The following is a 23,297-nucleotide window of genomic DNA, read 5'->3' on the forward strand; positions in this document are numbered from 1 at the left end:
ATCGTAGATTATTATGATAAATACTACCAGTAAAATTTCTAAGGAATATGAGAATTTGTCTTCTGTGTTCCTAGTTTTGTGTAAAGCAGTGTCTGTGTGAGCAGGAGAGACGACAGGAAGGACATCAGACGTTCTGAGTGCTGAGTGCTCAGTGCTGGGATCTCTCCTCCTTCTCCCTACTCCTCTGCACCCTCCACATCTGTCTTATGTGCTGAGGATCTGTTACTTCCATAGCCACAGATGTCAGGAAAGGTGTTTAAGTCCAGCCTTGCTTCAGACTGCAGGAGCGCTCAGCTATCTCTTGGGGGCCACCCCCACTGCCCATCAGCATGTGCACCCCAGGGGTCTGATATTCCTCTGACATCTTTCATCTGCCCCTGATTTCTCTCTGGGCTCCAGGGTGGCCGGGTACCATCTCCTGGGTGTTTGGTTTGCTGCCAAAATGTCCGATCCTCTCTTTGTCTCCCCAGTACACCTGGAAGAGCGTTCCCTGACGGGTCTTCATGTGCTAATCACGGCACTAAATGAACCAAGCTATGAGATATTTGTCCTGGAAGGGAGTTTAGAGACACTTTACTCAATAAATAGTGGGCATAAGACACACACACATGCACAAACATGCACACACATGCATGCACACATGCACACATATACACACATGTGGACACATGCATGCACACGTGCACATGCACACATGCACACACAGAGGCATACACATATACACACGTGAGTGCATACATGCACATATGCACGCACACACACCTGCTGGGCTTCTCTGAGTGGCCTGCCTGTGGGTTTGGGGACCTTCCACAGCCATGAGCAGCTTTTGAGTCAGGTGTGGCCCCAGTGTCAGCTTCATCATTGTGTGAGGAGGACAGCTTGTCCAGCTCCTCCTGAGCATGAAGGTGCGAGTTCAGCCCTACTGTTTGAGTGGCTGCTGGGCTGCACAAGGGTCCCCCATCCCCCCTTCTGAGCAGCGCCTTTCTGTTCCAAGGCACTGGCCAGGGGCAGCCAGGACATGCTGTTCAGTTTCTGTGTACACAGAGGACAGTCTCCTGGACACTGCCAGGACTGAGACCTTGTGTGCCCAGCTTCCTACTGTATCCTCAGTGCTATTTCCTGACTGTGTGATTTTGGGTTACTTACTCAGCCTCTCTGTGTCCTGGTTAACAGTGGGGTATACCTCATAGGGGTGCTGGAATGAGGGAGGCCATGCAGTAAGTGTGACACAGATGCTGCCCGGTATTGCTGTACTTGTTCTTGTCACCAAGGGCAGAGGCTCTTGCTTCTACACCCACCCTTGCCCCCTCTCCTAAAACCCTTGTTTCTAGTTTCAGGGGCCTTCAGGCCCTGAGCGGGAATGGCTCTCCCCGCCTGGTCTTGCCTCCCTCAGCCGGGCTCTGCCAGGGGCACCACCTCCACACCACCTGTCCTCTGCTCGCCGCCTCTTGCTGCCAGAGGGGCTGCTTGCAGGCTTTCTTCATCTCCTGCATCACGTCGGCCCAGGAAACAGTGGCTTCTGCTTCACATCCTGCTGGGTGGCCCTAACCGACGTCTTGTGAAATCCAGGTGATGGCCACGCCTGGCAGGGACATGAGTTGCAGTGACCGGGTGCATGTCCTGAGGCCTCCCACCTTGAGGAGGGGCTCACCTGGGGGAGCAGCCAAGCAGGTCGTCCCAGGCCCAGGCCAGGGCTGAGGCCTTTTGCACAGCAGCGTGGCTGGCGGCAAACACATGTGGCATAACAGCCACTCGCCACCTTGAAGAAATTGGAAGTGGGTGTTTTGTGTGTGGTGGTGCTGAAAATTGAGAATGATGACGGAATTATTAAAAACAGCCTTCTCGGCCCCAGACTCCTAACTCCCTCTGGGCCGACAGCTGAGGAGTGAGCACTGCAGCATCCAGATGGGCACTGGGGGCCGGGAGCTGGGAGGGCGGCCCTGGGCTCTGGCTGGTGGGCGGTCAGCTGTACTGGGGCCAGGGGAGTGGAGCAGGTGCTGGACCCCAGGCCTGGGGCTCTGGTCTGGGGGAGCTTGACAGGTCGGGTGATGGTCCTGTGGAATGAGGGGGCTGCAGGGCTCTGGGTGGCTGTGGGGCAGCCAGGTTGGGAAGGGCTAAGAGAAGAGGCAGGACTGGAGGACGCTCCGAGCCTTAATGTGGCTGCAGCAGCAGACATATTATTAAGCACTTACTCTGAGCCAGAAATAGTGCCAAAGGCTTTGCTCTTGTCTTCAGCATGTGGGAGGAGAGAGGCCAAGGCCTGGAGGCTGTGCTCAGCCAGTGGGTGGACTGCCTGATATTTGCCTCAGATCTGTCTACCCAAAGGCCCGTGCTCTAACCATTGCCCCTCACTCCCTATCTTCCCAGGGAAACCGGGGAACCTCGAGACCATGCAATCTGATGCTCCCACTTCTCATACTGCAGCATGGAGCCTCCGAAGAGCAGGGTGGCTTCTCCCAGACCTCTGAGTGGTCAGCTGTAGGTGTCTCCTCCTCCATCCCCTTCTCTTCCCACAAGTCCCTCCCCAGGGGGGCCTCAGGGTGAGGATGGAGGGGCACCTGGGCCGTCTGCTGGTTGTGGGTCATGTGTGCCCTCAATTGCCCTGTTGCTTGGGTTCAAATCCCAACTCCACAACTCTGTAGCTTTGTGACTTTGGACAGTTTCTTAACCTCTCGTCTCTTGTCTGTGACTAGAGATGACAATCCCCCCGATCAGGTTTAATATTGGCTGTTATTTGAGTTAATAGATGCAAAGTGTAGGGAAAGTCTTGGGACTTGGGGCTGGAGACCCTCTTGGATCTAGGGTCTGCTCCAGTTGCCTGAGTTCAGGGCTGGTTTGGCCAGGCAGAGCCTGTCACAGAGGAGCCGCCTTCTTGAAATTTCTCATGAAAGGGACAAGAATCTCCAGACAGGAGGTAACCGGCCTTCCTTGGTGCGTTTTTACCAGTGGCCAGCAGATGGCAGAAGCAAGCCAGGAACGGGGCCTGAGCCTTGCCCAGCCCAGCCTGGCTGCTGCCTTTGAGATCCTGGACATCTGCCTGTTCTATGGAGACCGCTGTGGAAGAAGGTCCTTCTGTCCAGCAGGATTCTCAGGATGTTCACAGCTGGCATGGCTGGCACAAGGGCCCCAGCCCATGCCTGCTCCCTGAAGGTGTTGATGTCCACGTTTGCCCAACGATCCTGGGGGAGGGCGGGTTGTCCCTCTCTAAGTTCCCGACTGCAGAGGAACTTTATTGCTGGTGTGCCAAGGCTGGGGAAGAAAACGTGACCACATATCCCTGTTATTAAACAGGGGGCTCTTGACAATGATCCCATAGGCAACTGGAGGGCGTGGCTCGCCATGCACTCCCTCAGGGAGCCCTTGGTGACCTCTGGGCCTGGTCCTCTCCCAGGCCTGGGGATGCAGTGTGAGCAGCACACACAACGTCCAGATCATCGCCTGGGAGGCCAAGTCCTTGTGGGAAAGAAAACAGCGAGTAGAGGTAAGCAAGAGGGAGTGGAGCAGTGCAGGGCAGGAAAGCAGGCCACACAGGAGCTCTGACCACTGCACGGAGCACTCAGGAAGGCTGAGCCTGGGTGCCAGGGAGCTGGGTAGAGGGACAGCCAGGCACACACGGGGAGGAGGGATGAGCTGCTCATGCTTGGGACCTAGACAGCAAGACTGTATGGCCAAGCAGGATGCCCAAGATGGGGTGAGGGGGTGCAGATGCCTGGGACCTGGTCCCTGTCTGCAGGGTCAGGGATAGGCATGCTTCCCAGGAAATAAAGTAAGTATTCTGTGATGGCCAGGTAAGCCATCTCCCACTGAGGACTAGGCTTCTGAATCTCGCAGACCTTCTACTTCCAGGGTCCCCTCCCAGGCGGATCTGGGTGCCCAGGGCAGCTGGAAACCTCTTCAGGGCAGGATTCTGACATCATTTGCCCTGCAGTGTGGGCTCCTGTGCACATCGGGCTCCTGGGCCCTCGTGGGGAGGCTGGGCAGATGGAGCCTGAGCAGAAGCTCCGCCCGCCCTGGCCCCGCTGGTCACAGCTCCTCCCCAGGGCGTGCTTGAGAGCCAAGACATGTTCCTCACATGTGAGGATTGCTGTGCGAGGGGTGCTGAGTATAAGGAGAGGTGGGGGAGGCCCAGGGGAGGGCAGGTGGGGACCTGGAAGTGTGGCAGTGGACAGTGATTGGTCGCCCTCAGCGACCCAGTCCCAACACCTGTTTCCTACTTGAGAGGCTCTCAGCCCCGTGGCAGACACACACATGTGAATATGCATGCACAGAAAAACAAATCCACGTGTACACAGACACACTCGATATACATTCATCCACACCTGCACACACACAGATATTCATGTATATACCTACATCAGCCCACACCCACATGTGCATGATGGCTATACACACGGATATATGCATCAATATACACTGAGGCACACACAGCTGCATCCACACATGAATCTATACACATAGATACACATCACACAGGCACATGCTCATGTGGATGTATGTGTAGATACATATGCATATGCATGTCTACACATGTAGCTATTTTTGCACAGCTACACATGCACATGCATGTGTGCACAGAAACATACACATTTGTGCAAACATGTACCCATACAAATGCATCACACAGATGCACGTACACCTATACGATACACATGTATACGTGTATGCACAACACACATACCCTTGACATGCAGGAATGTACTCATGAATGTGTGGGGGTATAGACACACACCAGCAGACATGACACACATAAAGCACACATATGCACACTGCTATGGTCTGAATGTGCCCTTCTCAACTCCATACATGGCAACTTAACCCCAATGTGACGTCCTTGGAGCAGGGCCTGGGGAGTTGATGGGTCATGATTATGGAAAGCACTGGCCCCTCACGTGAAGGCTGGAGGAGACGTGCTGGTCTTTTGCTCTCCCACCTCCTGCCTTGTGAGGACCTGCGTCCATCCCCTCAGATGACACAGAGACAGGTTCCCCACATGGAGGCTGCTGTGAACTAACCGTGGACTTCACCATGGAGAAATGACTCTCTACATCTGTAAGCAATCTGTGCATCTTGTTGTACAGCAGGAAGGTGCAAGACACACACACACATCCCTGTAGATCTCCACATATGCAGACACACACGCATACACACCCCCTGTAGATCTCCACACATGCAGACACACACACACACACACCCCTGAAGATCTCCACGTATGCAGACACACACAAACACATACACCCCTGGAGATCTCCACGTTTGCAGACACACACAAACACATACACCCCTGGAGATCTCCACGTATGCAGACACACACAAACACATACACCCCTGGAGATCTCCATGCACACAGACACATACACACACACCCCTGTAGATCTCCACACACACACAGACACACACACACACCCCTGTAGGTCTCCATGCACACACACACACATACATACCCTTGTAGATCTCCACGCATGCAGACACACACACACATACACACACACACACACACACACCCCTGGAGATCTCCACGCACACAGACACATACACACACACCCCTGTAGATCTCCATGCACACAGACACACACACGCCCCTGTAGGTCTCCATGCACACAGAAACACACACACACACACACACGCACACCCTGTAGATCTCCACGCATGCAGACACACACACACACACACACACACACACACACACACACCTGTAGGTCTCCATGCACACAGACACATACACACACACCCCTGTAGATCTTCATGCACACAGACACACACATGCCCCTGTAGGTCTCCATGCATGCAGACACACACACACACACACCCCTGGAGATCTCCACGCTCACAGACACACACACACACCCCTGTAGGTCTCCATGCATGCAGACACACACACACACCCCTGTAGGTCTCCATGCATGCAGACACACACACACGTGCATCTTTCAAGTTAACTTGACTTTGCTGAGGGCTTGGTGTTACCAGATGTGTTCTGATCTCTCCACACAGGTGTCCCCCAAGTAGTCACTGAGACAAGGATTTGGGAACAAGTGGATAACAAGGGCAGTGCCCAGGAAATGCTTTGGGTAAGTGGGGCCAAGGGGCAGGAGGAAGGCAGAGGGTGAGGGTGAAGGTGAGCAGGGCCATGCTGAGCCGAGGCTGCTTCTCAGGGGTGGGCTGAGAGTGCACTGGGAGGACTGCCAGGTTTGCGGTGAGTTGGGGGCAGAGCCAGGAAGGAGGACAGCTCCGCGGCACGCTCTGGGCTGCAGTCCTCGGCTATGGGGAGAAGATGCGTGTGAAACCTGTTCACTTCGAGAACGTGCAACCCGTCCAAAAGCCAGGGACTGCCAAGGTGGGTGGCACAGGTGGGGGCACAGGTGGGGGGCACTGGGACAGGCCTGCGGTGCTGCTCAGTTGCCTTGTGATTGTGTCAGTTTTTGAAACACCAGCCTGTCTGGTGTCACATGTGGGAGCTTTAAAAAGTGAATGCTGCTGCCCAAAAAGTGAATTTATGCAAAACGGAAATGATGTTTCCAGCACACCTGAGCGTCCGGGGCATTTTGCAGCACCACTGTCCTCTCTGCCTGTCTATCCTTGGGGTTCCGTCCTTCATGGACACCCGTGATTGCTCTTGGCAGACAAAAGGCAGGGGACACTCCTGACCTGAATCCTGTTGGGAGCATATCCAGGAATTGAGAAATCTGAGTGGTACCTGTGTTCCCCTGGTCCTAAGCTGCTGGTGGAGGGGACATTGTCATGTGCCTGGGGAGAACAGGGAAGGAACAGGGGTTAACGCAATCCCTGCCACTTCTTGCCATTAACAAGAACAGTCATACACAGGCCAAAGAATGCAGCTCAGTGAAACCTGGTGGAATCCTCTCTCTGGGCTCCCTGGCTAGGGGTCAGGCAGCAGCCTTCACCCCAGGGCAGCAGTGGAAGGGCCGTCTGCTGCTGAGCCACAGCAGGAGGCTGGTCACACCAGTGGGCTCCACAGGTGCAGAGCTTTGACTCTTGTGTGGTGCCAGTCCCGGGGTGAGCAGAGCTTGTAATTAATTGGAGCCACAGCTGATGGTTTCCTCAAGGCTGGCACTCAAGTGGTACCCGGGGAGGCTTGATGAGTCTGCTGTGCCAACCTGCTGCCAGGCCTGTCTGGGCACTCTCTGCAACTGCATTTCTCTGCTGCCTATTCTGTGCAGAATGGGCACTGCAGAGCCACCTGTCCATCTTGCTCTGCACCCTGTGTTCTGCCAGAAGATGCTTGTGGCCCGAATACTTGTTTTGTGGGCTTGTTCTGAAATGCGGCTTCAGTGCTGGCAGGATCAAGGCAGCAGATTCCTCTCACTGCCTCTTTGTCAGCCCCCGTAGGGCTGGTGGCTGCTGCCTGCCAGGGAGAACCACTTGCCCATGCTGCTAATTAAAAACATGGCACTCAGGGCAGGAGAAAAATCTAAAACTCTTAAGTCATTTTTCATAATAGAAATCTCATTTTTGAGCTATTCATGGAAGTCAGGCTAAAAACTTGCAGACCACAGATGAATCCAAGTAGATGTATTTAATTTACGTAATTAAGTGTCCACAGGCAGAGCCAGGAGGGGGCCTGCCACTAGCCGGCCCTGGGGCAGCCACCCTGATCTCTGGCCTTAGGGGCTGTGGGGAGAGAGCTGGACTTCTGTGGAGGAATCTGAAACTGCTGAGCAGATGCTTTGGGATTTGCTGACCCAGGTGCCTGAGAAGGCAGCCTGACCAGCCGTCTCCCTGTCCGGCTATCTACAGTCTGAATGATCGCTTTCAATTGGAAATTAATTTTAAGGTGGCAGTAGCTTTGGGGGTGGAGTGGGAGTGACTGTCCTCAGAGTCCATTAGTTTTATAGAGAACTCTCTTCCTTCTGCGGATTTTCTGGTTTCTTCCACTGCTTGGAATGCTGATGGGCCGGTGGGGATGGTGGTATCTCAGGCCAAAGCGGCAGTCTCTGCGGAGGAGAGCTGGAGGGCTCTGCGGAGGCCCAGAGGAAGGGGCGTGCTGAGAGTCAGGGGGCAGGGAGCCTCTTGAGGGCATGCCCACGCCTTACTGTCATGGAGGGACCAGGGCTCTGCTTCAGGAGCTAACTCAGGGCTCTGAGCCACTTGGTGGAATTAGCGCTTGGTGCAGGGCTGGACTAGTATAGTCTTAAGTAGGAGCCATTTAGCGCCTTGGGATCAGGGTCCTCTGTCCAAAACATAATTCTATCGTCTCCCCTTGGGTAGCCTGATTGAAGCCTAAGGAAATGAGGCTGGGCATGGGCGGGCCTGGAGTTGCTATGGAAACATGGCCTGGGATAGCTAAGCCAGACCTGGTGCCGCAGTTTGGGGGTTTGGTGTGGCCTCTTCAGAGGGGCCTGCCTTGACGGAAATACACAAGGAGGTAGCCCCTATTCTTGTCTGTGACATATCCTACAGAAGCCCTACATAGAACGAAGCATGCTTTTTAGAATAGTTATTTATTTCTCCTGTCCCACTAGGCTGATGAATATTTCATGGACTAGTGCCTGATGCATAGTAGGTGCTTATTTTGGTTAGAGTAATGGTTGTGGCAACAGATACTCCGGTGACCTCAGGGGATCATCTCACTCAGAAAGTATTATTTCTTGATCCCAAGCCTCCCTCTGCTCCCCACAGACCAACCGACATCCTGCTTCTTGTAGCTGCACCCCGACAACTTGCAGTAGGTGACCTGCCAGTTTTTATTTAATTTGATTTCTTTCTATCAATGCATATTCATGATGCAGAATAGTGGGTTTCACTGAAGCATCTTCATACATGCACAGAACATGAGTTGATGTAGGCCTGCCAAAGCGAGGGACTGGGGAGCAGTGGGCTCTGACTAGGCTGTAAGTATGTACCACCTCTGCCCCAGCTGGTTGCAAGCCCTTCTTGCTGTAGGGGAGCTGGGGGAGTAAGGAGCGGGTGGAATACTGGATGGGCACCTGGGGGAGGGACGGGGGAGAAGAGATGCAGAGCAGGGTCCAGTGTAGGAGGGCTGGAGTGGGTAGCGGATCCCTGGGGAGCAAACGACACTCCCACTGGGCCCTATTTGCACGGGAGCTTTGCTTCTGGAGACTGGTATGGCTGAGCACAGCAGGGATCGGGACAGCCCTCATGTCCTTTCACTACAGGGCTTGTGCACGCCTGTATGCATGTGTGTGTGTGTGGGCACATGTGCATGGTGTACATTTGTGACCTATGTGGGGACACAGCACCCCAGACACAGAGGAGACTGGGACTGTGGCTGCTACCAGAAGCAGGAGACATGGGCATGTTGGTGGCACAGGGAGAAATGGGCTTTGTTATTTATAGTTAGGATTGGGGACTGTGCCCCATGGTCCCCATGGTCCCCAGGACAGTGAGGTTCAGAGGTGGGGCTTTTAGGCAATGATTGGATCGTGAGGGCTCTGACTTCATCAGCAGATGAATCCATTTGCTGGGCTAATCCGTTAGTAGCTGAATGGAGTACTGGCTGGTAACTGTAGGCAGGTGGGCCCGTGGCTAGAGGAAGATCACTGGAAGTGTGGCCTTGGGGAGTATATGGGTTCCTGCCCCGTTGTCCCTCTCTCCCTCTCTTTCCCTATCACTTTGCTTCCTGGTTGCCATGAGCTGAGCAGCCGTCCTCCTTCACATCCTCCTGTCGTGACCCTGACGTTCTGCCTCGCCACAGGCCAGAGCAACGGAGTTGATGGACCGTGGGCCAAGACCTCTGAAACCACGAGCCCAAATGAATCTTTCCTCCTCTAAGTTGTGGCCAGTGGCAAAAACCTGACCAGCACAGGCTCCAAGTCTACTTTTACGTCCAGGTCTCTGTGACCTCGGCTAGCTCGCCTCAGCTCCCTGAGCCTTCCCTTGTCACATACTCGCAACACTTTAAAACCTTGGCCGTTCACACAGAGGAAGAACAATGTGCACCAAACCCAGGGAGTGACCCGAGGGCAAACCAGGCCGTGTCCAGCACCGCCATGCTGAGCTGAGACACGAGCCTGCCTTCCCCAGATGGCACCTCCCCTCAATCCTGCTCTTCTCCCCTGTGCACATGGCCATGCTTGCTGAGCCTTTGGAACTGTCCCCCCAGTTGCAAACAGCCTTTGACACAGTTGTGCTGTGTGCTGTCCTCCAACGTGAAGTGACAAGACAGGGTGACACTTAATATGCCCAACTTGGTGGGCACTGTCTGGCGGGCCTCCCAGAAGAAGAGCCGGTGCTATCACCCCCCCGCTCTGCAGATGAGGAGAGCACAGGTTTGGGAAGGAATTGGAGGAACAAAGTGGAAATGAGATCCAATCATGGCTGAATCCAGTCACAGGCTGAGCCCTTCGAGTCCTAGAAGGGCTTGTTTCTAGAAGTTCAGACTCTGCTACCCTCGTCCCGCCCAGGTGTGCTGCCTGGAGAGCCGTGACTGTTTCTTAGTACAGTCATTAGATAATCAGGTCACTGGGTACCTTTTCCAGGGTTTGATCATTTCCTTTTCTGTTTCCCAAGGAATGTGGGGTTCCATGAATTAGCCAGCTCAAATGTTAGGTATTCAATGAAGGACAGAGTGATCTCGTGTTTGCATTGAACCGAGGATTTGAGGTGGACCCCCGGGAATTTACGAGTGAAGGATTTCCACCATTTTTCTCATCTCATGCTGAGTGAGAGTGGCAGAATCAACTCTGAGTGAAGGCATCGAGTTTAAGCTGCTGATTACTTCCTAATCATGCAGAATAAAATCTACATCCCTTAAAACACACCAGACAGTGAAACATAATCTTTGCTTTTCCCTGATATTCTGGAAGGAATCCACACATTACTGTCATAACCACTCTGTAAAGGAAGTGCCCAGCTATAGCAACTTGCTGCTTGTTTGTCCCCACAGTTTGTCCTGGGCTGTGGTTCTGATGGCTACTCCATGTCACTGCAGCCCTTCTGGGCAGGCCGAGGGCATGGTTCAACCACACAGAGGAGATGGGCCAGCACAGAACCTCCCGAGTGTGCTCATAATCAAACATGGGTCTGCTGGGATTTTTTAGCAGATGAGGCACCTGGAGGAGCAAGGTATGGAGACGATGACCTAGACAGAGCGGAATGCTGAAGTCCAAAGTAATCAGGGGTTATAGCTAACTGTAGGTCCATCTGTGTGGACCAAAAGCAGCCAGTATTTCCAGGGGGCCTCTTACCCCTTCTCACAGTACAGTCTGGTGTTTTAAGAGACTGTGATTCAAAGAAGGGAAAGAATCCCCCAAACTCTCAACAAGAAGACAGAGAAGGAGAAGGGATGCAAGAGGTCAGGTTCTACCATTTTACACATTCATATTTGGTTCAAGCTGGTATTTCTTCTACAACAGCTCAAGTGAACTCACGATCTTGGGAAATAAAGTTGGTTTTGAGATTCAGACAACAAGAGCATTTTTAATGCTTATTCTTTTACCTTGAAAATGACCCTGCATACTGCTCACTGTAAGCATTTCAAATGACAAACAGGTAGTGAACACTAGGGTTCTTCCACATCTCTTCCCCAGTAGCATGTTCCTCTGGATATGGTTCTGTCCATGCTCTACCCCATGTGGTCCCATGAGATGGGCACTCCAGGGATGCGACAGGAGGAGGGGACTTCTGGAGTTGAGAGCGGGAGACTTGGAGAGTCACAAGTGCACCTGTGTACTAAAGGCTATGAGAGGTTCTGTAGCAAACAGCATCTGTGACTTGATGCCATCCCATGTTTCCCAAACCGCCTTCCCATGGAGCATCCCATGCCCCACCACAGGTTTGCATCTGTCCAGAGAGGGCTCAGAAAAGGACCTCCTTCCCATGAGCATCTCACACCACACCACAGGTTTGCATCTATCTAGAGAATGCTCGGGAAAGGTCGGCCTCCCCAAACTGAGCATTCGTCTGAGTTATTCAACAAGCACACACTCTGGGCCTGGTCAGTGGAAGGCTCTGGAAGCTCCGGGGTGAATGAGGCAAGCCTGCATGCTGCAGGGCTTGTGTCTCATGGGAGAGGTGGCACAGTGTCAGCAAGAAGACAACTTGCTTTCAGAAGCTGGCTATGACCGGGAGAGGCAGGAGAGGCCCACGGGGTCTACTTTTAGACAAGGTCTTTCCATCAGTGAGACCGTGTGAGCCACGCAGCGTGTGGAGGCTCTGATGGTTTTTGGAGAGCTAGATAAAGATGTGCACATGATTCTGCATGTTTGGTACCATATTGTGTGCTGCACCTGCCTTTTCACCCAACTAAATGACAAACGAAATACTGTTAGCTAATAAACACATTCTATTGTCCTCATGTTCAAGGGCTGCAGAGCATTTATTTGAGCCCATCCCCCATTTTTCTTAACCGTTCATCTACTGGTGGAAACGGGGTTTTCATGTGTGTGCATATTTCTCACTTCTGAAAAGGCCCAAGCGAAGGTCTGAGCACTTCACACTTTTGCACAATATTGCAGACTGCCTTCCGGAAAGGATGTGCTACCTTCCATTCCAAGTCTGCAAGAAAACACCTGCTTCCCTGAGTGCTTGCTGGCTCTGGGGACAACTACACTTTATTTCTTAGCCCACTTGATAGGTGAATACGTATCTCATTTTCATTTATTTGCTTGATAATGGGCTTGGACATGCTCGTTAGACTTTTGTTTTCTGATTTGGCAAAATGTCTGTTTAGATCCTTTGCCAATTTTCTACTGAATTATTGATTTGTAAGAGTTCTTTGTATATCGAGTGTATTAAGCCCGTGATAGGATTATGGATTGTTATCTCTTGACTTTATTAATGGTGCTTAAACCATTTGGAGGTCATGAATTTTTATGTTGTTGAGTTTGTAGGTCCTATTGTGCGTTTTGGGGTGCTCGTCTGTTTAATATGGTCACACAAACCTACCCTAGGATTATGTACATATTCTCTGGTAGTTTCTTCTAGGATTTTTTTTTCCCTTTTCATGTAAAGCTTTCTTCTTTCCGAAATTCACTTTGCAGTGGGAATGGACTTGCCTCCAGTTTAATAATCTCTAAAATGGCTGTTCAGACATTCCATTTCCATATTCTCACTTAGTAGAAATGACCACTGGATCACAAACAAAAAACCTGTACCCTGGGGACTGTTCCGATAACAGACTCTCTTTTCTTCTGAGCTATCTTTTGATTTCTTTGCCAAACTACACTGCTTTATAGCATTGTCACTGACTAATACATTTTTAATATCTGGCGAGACAGGTTCCTCAATACAGTCTTTTGAAGAGTTTTCCTGGCTATGATAAGATGTTTATTTTTCCAGATAAATTCTAGAATTTTTTTTCAAGTTAAAATTTATCCCACCTTAGGATCATATAAATTTATAGACTAGATAAGGGAAAAAATCATATTTTTTTGCTGAATTGAATCATTTCACCCAATAAAAGAAACATGCATTTTCATTTGTTGAAACTTTCTTGAAGTACTGGGATCAAACCCATAGACTTGGGTGCATGCTAGGCAAGTGCTCTACCACTAAGCTACTTCCCCAGCCCTGCTGAAACCTTTAACAATATCCTCATTCAGACTTGTCTCTGGCTTCCTGTGTGTCCCTCACAGTTTTGTTAAATTTATTTCTAGGGGTTTTAAGACTTTCTATCGAATGTTTTCCAAATTATGCATTTTCTAGCTTGTCATAATTTATGTATGAGAAAGCCACTGCTTGTTGTGTGTTATTTGTAACTGATCACATTCTGTATTTATTGTTTTAATATTTTTCTGTTATTTTTGGTTTTTTTCCAGGCGGGCAACCATATGATCTACAAATTACGATTTTCTTCTCTGCCCGTGTTCCTGACTGCTTTTATATTCCTAACTGCTTTGTTCAGCACTTTCAGAATTATGTTTTGCAGTTGTGATAAAGAACACTCTTAAATCGTGTTTTAGTGGGATGATTCCTGTGTTATTGCCATTAATTATGATGGTAACTTTTGAATTGAAATATGTATTTTCAAAAATCCTAAAAGGAGATTGCCACCATTTTCAAGTACCAGTAATGGATGCTAGATTTTATTCAACGTCTTTATGGCCATTAAAAAAGAACTGAGTGACTGTGTCTCCCTCCTTTGTCCCATGAACATTTTGAGTTTCCCTGGACTGGAAGCTCGTGGATCGTGGGCATCAGGCACTCGCCATCATGACACCAACTTGCTGTCAGGCTGCTCAAGCTTTTGCAGGTGACCTGGCTAATCACCTTTTGGTAGGGTCCCTGTTGAGCTCATCACCCAGGTTATTCTGTCCCCTGGCAACAGTGGCTTTTTTTTTCTTTTTTTCTTTTTCTGTGTACTAGAATCGTTTAGGGTGTAGGGATGATCAGAAAACGAGGCTCTGGCAGGCAGGAAGTCATGCCCACCCCTGGTTGGGACTGCAAACGGCTTTGGTCACTTTAGAGACTCATGTGATCACATCTGCTTAGGTCCAAACCTCTACACCCTACAATTTCCTGGCCCTACTCCCAGAGCTGGACCCCAGAGCAGCTCCCTTAGGAATGAACTGGGAGGTGTGGGCTGGTTTCCACTCTGGCGTTTTTCACATTGGTCAACAACTTGGAGATGGCCCTACATGCTCTCAGTGACTTATACAGTTGGCTACTCAGTGGCTGTTGAAATGATTGAATTAGACCTGACCATAGCAACCTGGAAGATTCTCGGAAACTCAATGTGGTGGGGTGAGAAGCAAGTGAACAGGAACCTGAAACAACATAAAGTCACAGGAAGCCGAGCCAGGCATGACGTAGGGAGCCAAAGTCTCTATAATGTGCCCACAGACACCATCAAACACACAGGGAAGGAGGTGGGGGAGGGGAAATGGGGCTCAAGGCCCTCGGTTTCTTAGTTAAGGACCCCGAGAGGCCTTCTGAAGTCTCCTTCTGTGTTCCCACCTGTTCTGCTCACCCTCTGAGAACTGGAGGGGCTGGTTACCAACGCCTGCTCCTGGGTGCTCTGACTTGGGCAGCACTCACCTGGCGCACGTTGGATGGCGGCCTCACCGTGCAGGACACCTGGGCTCAGGGCTTGGCCTCTCCACAGCCCCTGGCTCCAGCTCTTCCCCCTGGTGGGAGCAGCGCCCTGTGAGGAATTGGAGCCTTGCAACCCTGCGAGTGTTGCTGGCCTGCTCCTTCAAGCTGCAGTGCTGATCCAGGCCACCCTTCAGTCCCGCAGCCTCGCCCGCCCTGCCTGAGACCCAGCCACAAACACGGTTCCTCCTCTCCCAGGCACCTGTGGCCACACAGGCCCTCACACCTCCTCACACCTGTCCAAGGGCTGAGGTGCTGTGCCTTTGTCTTTTCCGGTTGCCCCGTCTTCATGCTGTCTGGAGGTTTGATGTCGGCACAGGTGGGTGTGCCTGTCACCGGCCCAGGGGAGGCCGCAGTCTATTCCAGGACTCCTTCTCTAAATGGTTCTTGACCAGGAGTGGTTTTGCACCCCAGGGATGTTGCAATATCTGGGGACACACTGATTGTGGCACCTGGGTGTGGGAGAGGGGGGTTGTGTTTCCAGTGACCAGTCAGTAGACCCCAGGGGTGCTGCTGGACGTGCCTGGTGTAGACAGCATTCCTTCCCAGGGTAGAGAGCACCCTGCTCCGTGGTTCTGCTACTTTGCCAATGTGTGGAATGGGAAACCTTTGCTTGAAGGCAGAAGATGGGTCTGGACTTCTCTCATGCATACGTTCATTTAACAAGTGTTTACACAGTGCCTGCTCTGCACCATAGAGGATGCCGGACAATGCCCGGCGGGTGATCCTGCCCAGCAGGGATGCAGGAAATGAGCGACAACCCCCACACGTGTGGGGCATGGCCATCTCAGTGATATCACTCATGGCCCTTTGTCCCCTAACTTTTGTTTTTGCCTAAAACTGGTTCCTGTGACATTTACAGTGGGATGATCCCTTCAGCCCCACAGAGTCTGTGCCCTGCGAGAGCAGATGGTGTCCTTTTCTCCCCCTTTCCAGCTGCTGGCCCCATGTGGCACACAGACGGCAGCACCCAATGCGTGTGGAAGGGAGGAGTGACCCAGGAGTTCCTGAGCCCTCAGGCCTGACGCTGCAGTGGGTTCTGGACCGGAGGCTGTCTGGGTTCAGTTGGTGGCTTCTCAGTGTGACCTCAGTCAAGCCGGTTAGCTTCACAGAGCCTCCGTGTCCTCAGCTATAAAATGGGCATACGAATCATTCCTACTCTCTAGCCTAAGAAATCACGTAAGATGTTCCTGGCATGCAGGTGGTCGAACAACGTGAATCACTGTTCATGTCAGCTGGGACCAGAGAGGCGCAACTCTGTTTCTCTGGGCTGAACATGGACCACGCTGTGCGTTTCTTGCTGCAACTTGGTTTAATTCTAGGGCAGCACCTGTCCAGTTGGGGGTTCAGTCAGGGGCTGGAAAGTGGAGGGAAATGGACACCCAGTGCTGCGGGGTGCAGGGTCAGAGCCTGAGTCCCCACACTGGGAAGCTGGCGTGGTACATGGGAGCTCTGGTTTCCTCCTCGAGGCTGGTGATGGCAGCTTTATAACTACCAAGGCCAAGGGAGTACTTAGAGGGGTGCAGCAATGCTTCTGAGCCTTTAAGCTAGAAGCCAGATTCTGGCAAGTTCCTCGGTCACAGCTACATGGGCATAACGTTCTCTGCAGCCTCTCCCACGCACCTGCCCAAGGAGGAAGCCGGGTGGACGTCAGGTGGGGGAGTGGCGAGTGACGGGGAGTGGGCTCTCCAGGGCTCTTCTCTTTTCCTCGACTGAACCCCAACTGGACGGGTGCTGCCCTAGAATTAAACCCAAACAGTGATTGTGTGACTCTTGGGCCTTGAGACCCTGTTTTCAGCAGAGTGGGCTGTGCTGCAGGGACCCATAGCCAGCGGCTGGGCCTGGGAGGGACCGCCTCCACCTTCCCGGCCCTGGGCTCAGGAATGAGCTAGTTCTGCCTTCTCCTCCCAGTGGTGACTGGTTTAAATGGGGTATTTGCATCTCTGGGAGAACTCCTGGGGGTCACATGCCCCTGCCCTGCCCACACTCCCCGTCACAGTCCGTGGATCCCATTACATATCAGACGACGGGATGCTGGAGCAGACGAGGTAGTCCCCACAGCCCCGCGTCCAGGGGGACACCACATCCCAGCACAGCGACTGCTCGCCTACATGTGGCCTCGTCTTTGCTGCAAGTGGGGTCCTAGGAGGAGCAGGGCTGGCCATCTGCTCCTTCCCACTGCCCCGTTCTCCACAGCTGGCTGAGGACGCCTAGCTGCCTGCCATCACTGCCCTCTGACCTAGGGGGTGGCTGGCAGTGGGCTGGGGTAGGGGGTCACTCCTCAAATACAGGCTTCAAAACTGGGCCTTGTCAGCCCTCGTCCCTAAGGTGCTGGGCAGAGTTCCTCAGCCCGTGGGACCTGCTGGCAGCATTGTTCTCTGTGGAGGCTGCTGTGAGAACAGAGCACTTGGTGGTCCATTTTCAAAATAGAGTCCTTGGTCTTAATTGGATCCACTTGTTCCCAGTTTAATTCTAGCCCTTCCCTTTTCCTGCCCCAATTTTAAAATTTGCTGATAGCATAGATTATAACCCAGCTCCTCCAATCAGGGTGAAGGACTGCGGTACATTGGGGATAAAAGCGGGTGGACAGCCCGCCCAGGTGAGCTTGCTAGCCAGGTCCAGGAGCTTGCCCTTCTGGCAGGAGAAGATGCCTTGCTCACCCACTTTCAAGTGTTTGATTTCTTGTGGCGCCTCGGTATTTCTCATCCTGTGTAAGTCAGTTTCCTGTTGCTGTGACAAAACACCTAAGATAATCAACGTATAAGGAGGGAAGGTTTATTTTGGCTCTGGGTGTCAGAGGTTTCAGTCCATGGTCAATTGGCTCCATTGTCTCTGGGCTTGTGGTGAGGCAGAGCGTCATGGTGGGAGTGCATGGAAGAAGACAGCTGTCACCTCATGGTGGCTGGGAAGCAGAGAGCAAAGGGGACGAGCAGAGGACAAAATACATCCTTTAAAGGAACATCTCCCTAGTGACCTGCTAGGCCCCACCTCCTAGTTTCTGACACCTTCCAATGGAGCCACCAGCTGGGGACCCAGCCTCCCACAGGAGGGGGCCTCCAGGTCCTAGCTATAACAAGGACTGTCCTGTGCACTGTGGGGGCTGAGCAGCATCCTGGCCTCTACCCTTTGATGCCAGCAGTGTCCTCTCCCGACCAAAAATGTCTCCAGACAGGGCCACCTGGGGATGCTACTGGGATTAAAACCTGCCCTGGGAGGGACCCACCGTGAGAGCCCGGGTCAGTGGAGGGTCTGCCTGTCAGAGTGGTTGAAGGGTGGGCGGCTCAGCAAGGGCCACCAGAGGGACTTGGCTGAAGGGTGGGGCCTTTTGACTCTGGCTCACCCCCAGCCTGGGCACGAGCCCTGCCCCAGGCTCTGTCCCCACCGCTGCGGGGAGCTGCTAGCACACAGGCCTCCCTGCCTCTGAGCTGGCCCCTCTGGGTCACTCCTCCCACGGCAGAGACACTCCTCCCCCATCATCCCTGGCCCGCTGCAGCTCCTCCCTCTCCTGGGAGGACCCAGGCCCTGGCTCCCCTTAAAGCAGGACGAGCCTCAGGGGAGGACTTCCCCTTCTGTTGGCTAGAAGGTTCCACACCATTACCCTCCTTCCATTGATCTACCTTTCTCAAGGTATTCAGATAGTAAGGTAAGACCACGTAAAGCCTGGCCTGGTGGCTGCAGTCACTGGCACTCACCTGTTCAGGAGGCTGCACAGGTGAGGAGCTTTTGATGGAGAAGCTAAAATGGTCTGACTCTTTTCCAGAATTATCATTTTTAAATAGATTTAACTAATGCTTCCCAATTTGCTGGGCATGCCTTGAGGTCCCCGTCTGCTCAGGATATGTCCACACCCCATGCACAAAATCAAGAACAGGAAAGGCTGACCCCAGAGGAGCGCGAGGACTCGGCTCAGACAGCGCCTCTGGAAGCAGACCTCATTATACAGTCACCTGCAAGCGGCACAAAGACGTAATTGGCACATTTGACTGCAGATTGCTCAGGCCTTTTAATATCGCCTCTGATGTGATAAAATTAGCTTCTTCCTAAACCACAAAAGAGAAAGGAATGTCCTTCCTCAAGCAAATCTGTAGAAAAGGCTCCCATTTGTCTGCTTCAGTTAAAAGTGGCCCTGTCTGAAGTCAAGGGCGTGCACCCGGTGACCTTCCAAGGCAGCGCCCAGCCTTAAGATGTTAGATTTCTCCCCTTTTTATCGGAAAGAAATAAAAAAGACTTTCTTGAGACTTCAGAGCGATTTTAGCACAATGGGGCCTGGAGAGCAGGGAGGGGCGGAGGGGAGCGTGGAGCTGTGAGATGCCCTGCGTCTGGGCTTTGTGTTGAGGTGCCGGGATGGGAGCCATGAGCACATGGGTAGTGGCACATAAAGGACACCATATGACTGAAAGCTACTCGGCTCCCGGTCCTTCCCTGAGCCGTTGGGTGTGCTGGCTCCTGGTGACAGGGGTTCCCTGGGCTCACATCAGTCCCACTTGGCTGCCTGCTTTGTCTCCACTCTGCATAGCGACTGAGCTCAGTCTTAATGGTGAAGCAGCTGCCAGAGTCCCTTTGGGTGCAGGGGAAGGAACAAGGATCAGACCCCTGTCCTTCTGTCCCAAAGGCCAAGCCATTAAATTGGGTTGAACCGTGAGTTTGGGGAAATCCACCAAGGTTTTCTTCCCTAGTTAACAAGAAGTCCCCAGAGAAATAGAGGAAACATCTGAGACCACAAGGATAAATTTTAAAAAGCCCTTTGGGAATGCTTCTGCCCTTGAACTTCACCTGGTGTCATTGGTGGCGACAGCTTCCACTGACAGACACCTGTGGTGGTGAGCCCTGACCAAGGGGTGATGTGGTCTCCCGGGGAGCTGCACAGAGAGATGTGAGGCCACTGTCCTCTGGACATGCAGGTGAAGGAGTGGTTGAGAAGGCTGCAGAGGACACATTTCATAGTCTTGATTAATATTTTAAGAGTGAGCTTCATTCCTGAAGCAGAGAAGAAAGAAGTGAGGCCATTGTTAGTATTTTTGATCCTACAGGGTGGGAGTAGCTTGGATGGGCTGATGTCATAGTGGCTAAGCCCAGGAAGCTCACAATCAACCACACCAGGGCCAGAATTGCTGGGTTTGGGTTTCCTGACCTGGGGCAGGTTAGGGAATCTTTCTGAGCCTTGGTCTTCTCACCTATAACATGGGGTAACTGTAATGGCCTCAGCTCACCATGGTGCCATGCCTGACCCCTGGCTACAGTAGGTGAGGGAGCTGGCATTGATGAACTTGGGGTCAGAAGTCCTGCTGCCCAGGGTCGGTTCTGTCCTCCACTTGATATGTGGCTTTTCTCCATCACTTCACTGACCTGAACCCAAGTTTCCTCCTCTGGAAAAAAATGAAAACAGGAAAGATATGGGCAGGTTGGCAGGCAGCACACTGGTGATGGAAAGGAAACTCCTTTGTCAATGCCAATCTGTGGAAATGGAGGCAGGAGAGCCTGTGAGCCACGCATGGTGGATGGCTGAGCCTTCCTGACTCCCTCTCTCTGGGCCCTCCAATGTGGGACGACCTGGTTCCCACTGGCCCACTTATTCCCCACCAAGACTCAGGGGAAGAGCGGAGGAGCCAGGACCCATGGGAGGGACGAGCAAGGGGTTCTGGAAGGCTGGGACGAGGTCCAAGTTTCCCTTAGCCGTGGAGAGTCTGGAGACAGGTGACCCGGGAGGGAACGTGGAGATGCCGCAGGCGGGGTGACAGTGGAGAGGAGCAGGGGAAGGGAGCGGCCTTGAGAACCAGGAGACTGGCGTGGGGTCAGGAGAGACATTTGGAGGCAGCGGGTAACTGCAGAGAGATTTGGAGAGATGAGGCTGTGGGTTAGTGATGGGATTCCCCTGCAGGTTGTGGAGAGAGGCAAGAAAAGAGAGCCCTTCGCTTCCAGTTACCTCCCACGTTGGAGTGTGCTCCTTACAGGCCATTCCAGGCTGGACGGAGCCACTTGGGGCACAGGTAAGTGTCAGGCCTTGTGACAAAGGCGTCTTTGAACATCCTTCTGGGAACAGCTGTTTCCCCTCCAGCCTGGGCAGTGCCCGGTAGGTTCAGAATGTCTTCACAAGTCTTTTCCTGAAGTTTCTCCCAAGCCCTCCGAAACACTACAGCATGGGTTTTCACAATGTCTGCGATCCTACAGTGTGTCTTAACTGCTTGTCCTTAAAGAAGGGTGGGTACAGGACATCTGGCATCTAGGATACCTAGGGTTATCTCACTTTGAAACAGGAGAAACGGAGCTGCCCATGGTCCCCTTCCCTCTGCCCTGCCAGTAAGAGGGTGAGCTGGGGTCAGAAGTCAGCATGTCAGACCAGGACACGTCCTGAGCATCACACACGGGGCTCCATGAGGGGATCTGTACCAGGCTGTCGGAAGGTCTCTCCCTGTAACCTGCAGCCTGTGTTCCTGTACTCATGCTGGGAGGGACCCTTGAAAACTGTCACATTAGGCAAACTCTATTACCCCGTCTGGCATTATCCATGTCAGCCGCCATGGTGAAATGAGGTTTGGGAGCTGGAGTGCAGAGGGCAACTCCTGTACCATTTAATGATCAACCTCTTTTACTTCTTGTGGGGAGGGAGGGGAGCAGAGCTTCACGGCTGTGGGTACTTTAATGGAATCTGTGGGTCACAGTAAGGAGGTAAACGAGGTCTCCGCTCTCTGCAGGAGACTGGCAGTGCTGAGCCAGGGGTTTGTTCGTGAACAGATATTCTGCACCACAAAGGCAGATGGAAGGTGACTGAGGTCGGGGAGCCTCTGACTCCCTGGGGCAGGGGCTATGCTTGCCTGCCTCTAATGCCCCAGAGCCCTTGGCAGGGCTTAATGCCCAGCAGGTGTCCATGCAGGGGTCACCAGTTCCAGATGCACAGGACAGAGGAGCTGCTCTCTGTGGGTCACAACAGGTGTCTCGTGCTGCACCCCCAGTTCAAAGCCCGTACCTGACCACCCACTCACCTCCCCCCTCTGGCTGTCATGATGGGAACAGGAGAGACGATGTCCCCTGGAAGGGCGTTTTCTCCAGCAAAGCCCCAGGTGTGGCCCTCCACCCAGCCTCCCGGCAGCGTGGCACCTGGCACTGGTCCTGGTTCCTCCTCTGTCTCCTGTCTCTGGAGTCTGCCCACCTGCCATCTATCACCTCGAGGGCCACACGAGTGTCATTTCCTGCATCCAGGACACCAGTCTCCTGGCTGGTTTCCCACCCTCACTGCCTGCTGATCACGGAGCCCCCAGAAGAGCACCCAGTCAGCCCCGACTTCAGACCGTCCAGGGCTCTGCAGATCCAAGTTCAAGATCCTCACGTGGCCCAAGGCCTCCTGTGGCCTGATTGTGACCAGCGTCCTCATCCCTGCCCCCCTGCGCCTCCAGCCACCTCTGTCCTCCTCCAGCTCCTCCACAGCCCCCCACGCCCGGGTTCCACTCTCCCTGCTCCCCAGATGTCTCCCTCCTGCTCCCTAGTCTGCCAGGTAGAGTGGCAACATTTCCAAAGCCCCTACCTGAGTGCTTTACATTCATTAACCTTTGGAAGCCTCTCAGGGTCCCTGCGACATCGGAAACAGGTTGTCTACGATTTGCAGATGGGGAGACTGAGGACCACGTGGTGAATGAGCTTGGCCAAGGTCTCAGAGCAAGTGGAAGAGCCAGGCTCCAGGCACCAGCCCCAGTCTGTGTTTTCATCAGTACGCCAGTGGCTCAGCCTGACTGTGACTGTCTGGTGACACACTTGCTCATTCTCTCTGTGGCCTGGTGCCCTCCCTCATGGCCCCTGCGGTGGCCCGGCAATGGCCCCTGGGTGCTAGCTGCCCCTGTGAACCCTGCCTGTCCTGTCTCTGGTACCCAGTGCCGCATGCACCTGTGTGGAGGAGGACCGCGGGCACGTGTCCTTACCACATGGACAGCAGATGGCCGCTGCAGGCATTCTTGCTGTGGGTGTTTCGGGTTCAGGGAGTGAGGGAAGATGGCCGGTGTGTGTGTGTGGAGTGAGCTGCCCTGCAAGGGGTTTGGGTGGTCCTGCACCTCTGGGCACCCAGCTTTCCTCTGGAGCCCTTGGCCTTCATGTTTAGGAAAGGGAGGTTCTGCTGATTTTTCCTCTGCAAAAGTGAACGTGGACGTGCACCTAGAAGCCTGAGGGACACTTGAGAGCAGAGGGAAGCTGGAGCACCCAAGGTCAGTGGGCGTCCCCTCTAACAGGATGGGTGGTGAGGTGTGTCTGTGTGAGACACATGGTCATTCCATGGTCACCGCTGAGGACGGCTGGGTAGGGGG

This window comes from Callospermophilus lateralis, chromosome 3 (genome assembly GCF_048772815.1).
Source record: "Callospermophilus lateralis isolate mCalLat2 chromosome 3, mCalLat2.hap1, whole genome shotgun sequence".
Lineage (NCBI taxonomy): Eukaryota > Metazoa > Chordata > Mammalia > Rodentia > Sciuridae > Callospermophilus > Callospermophilus lateralis.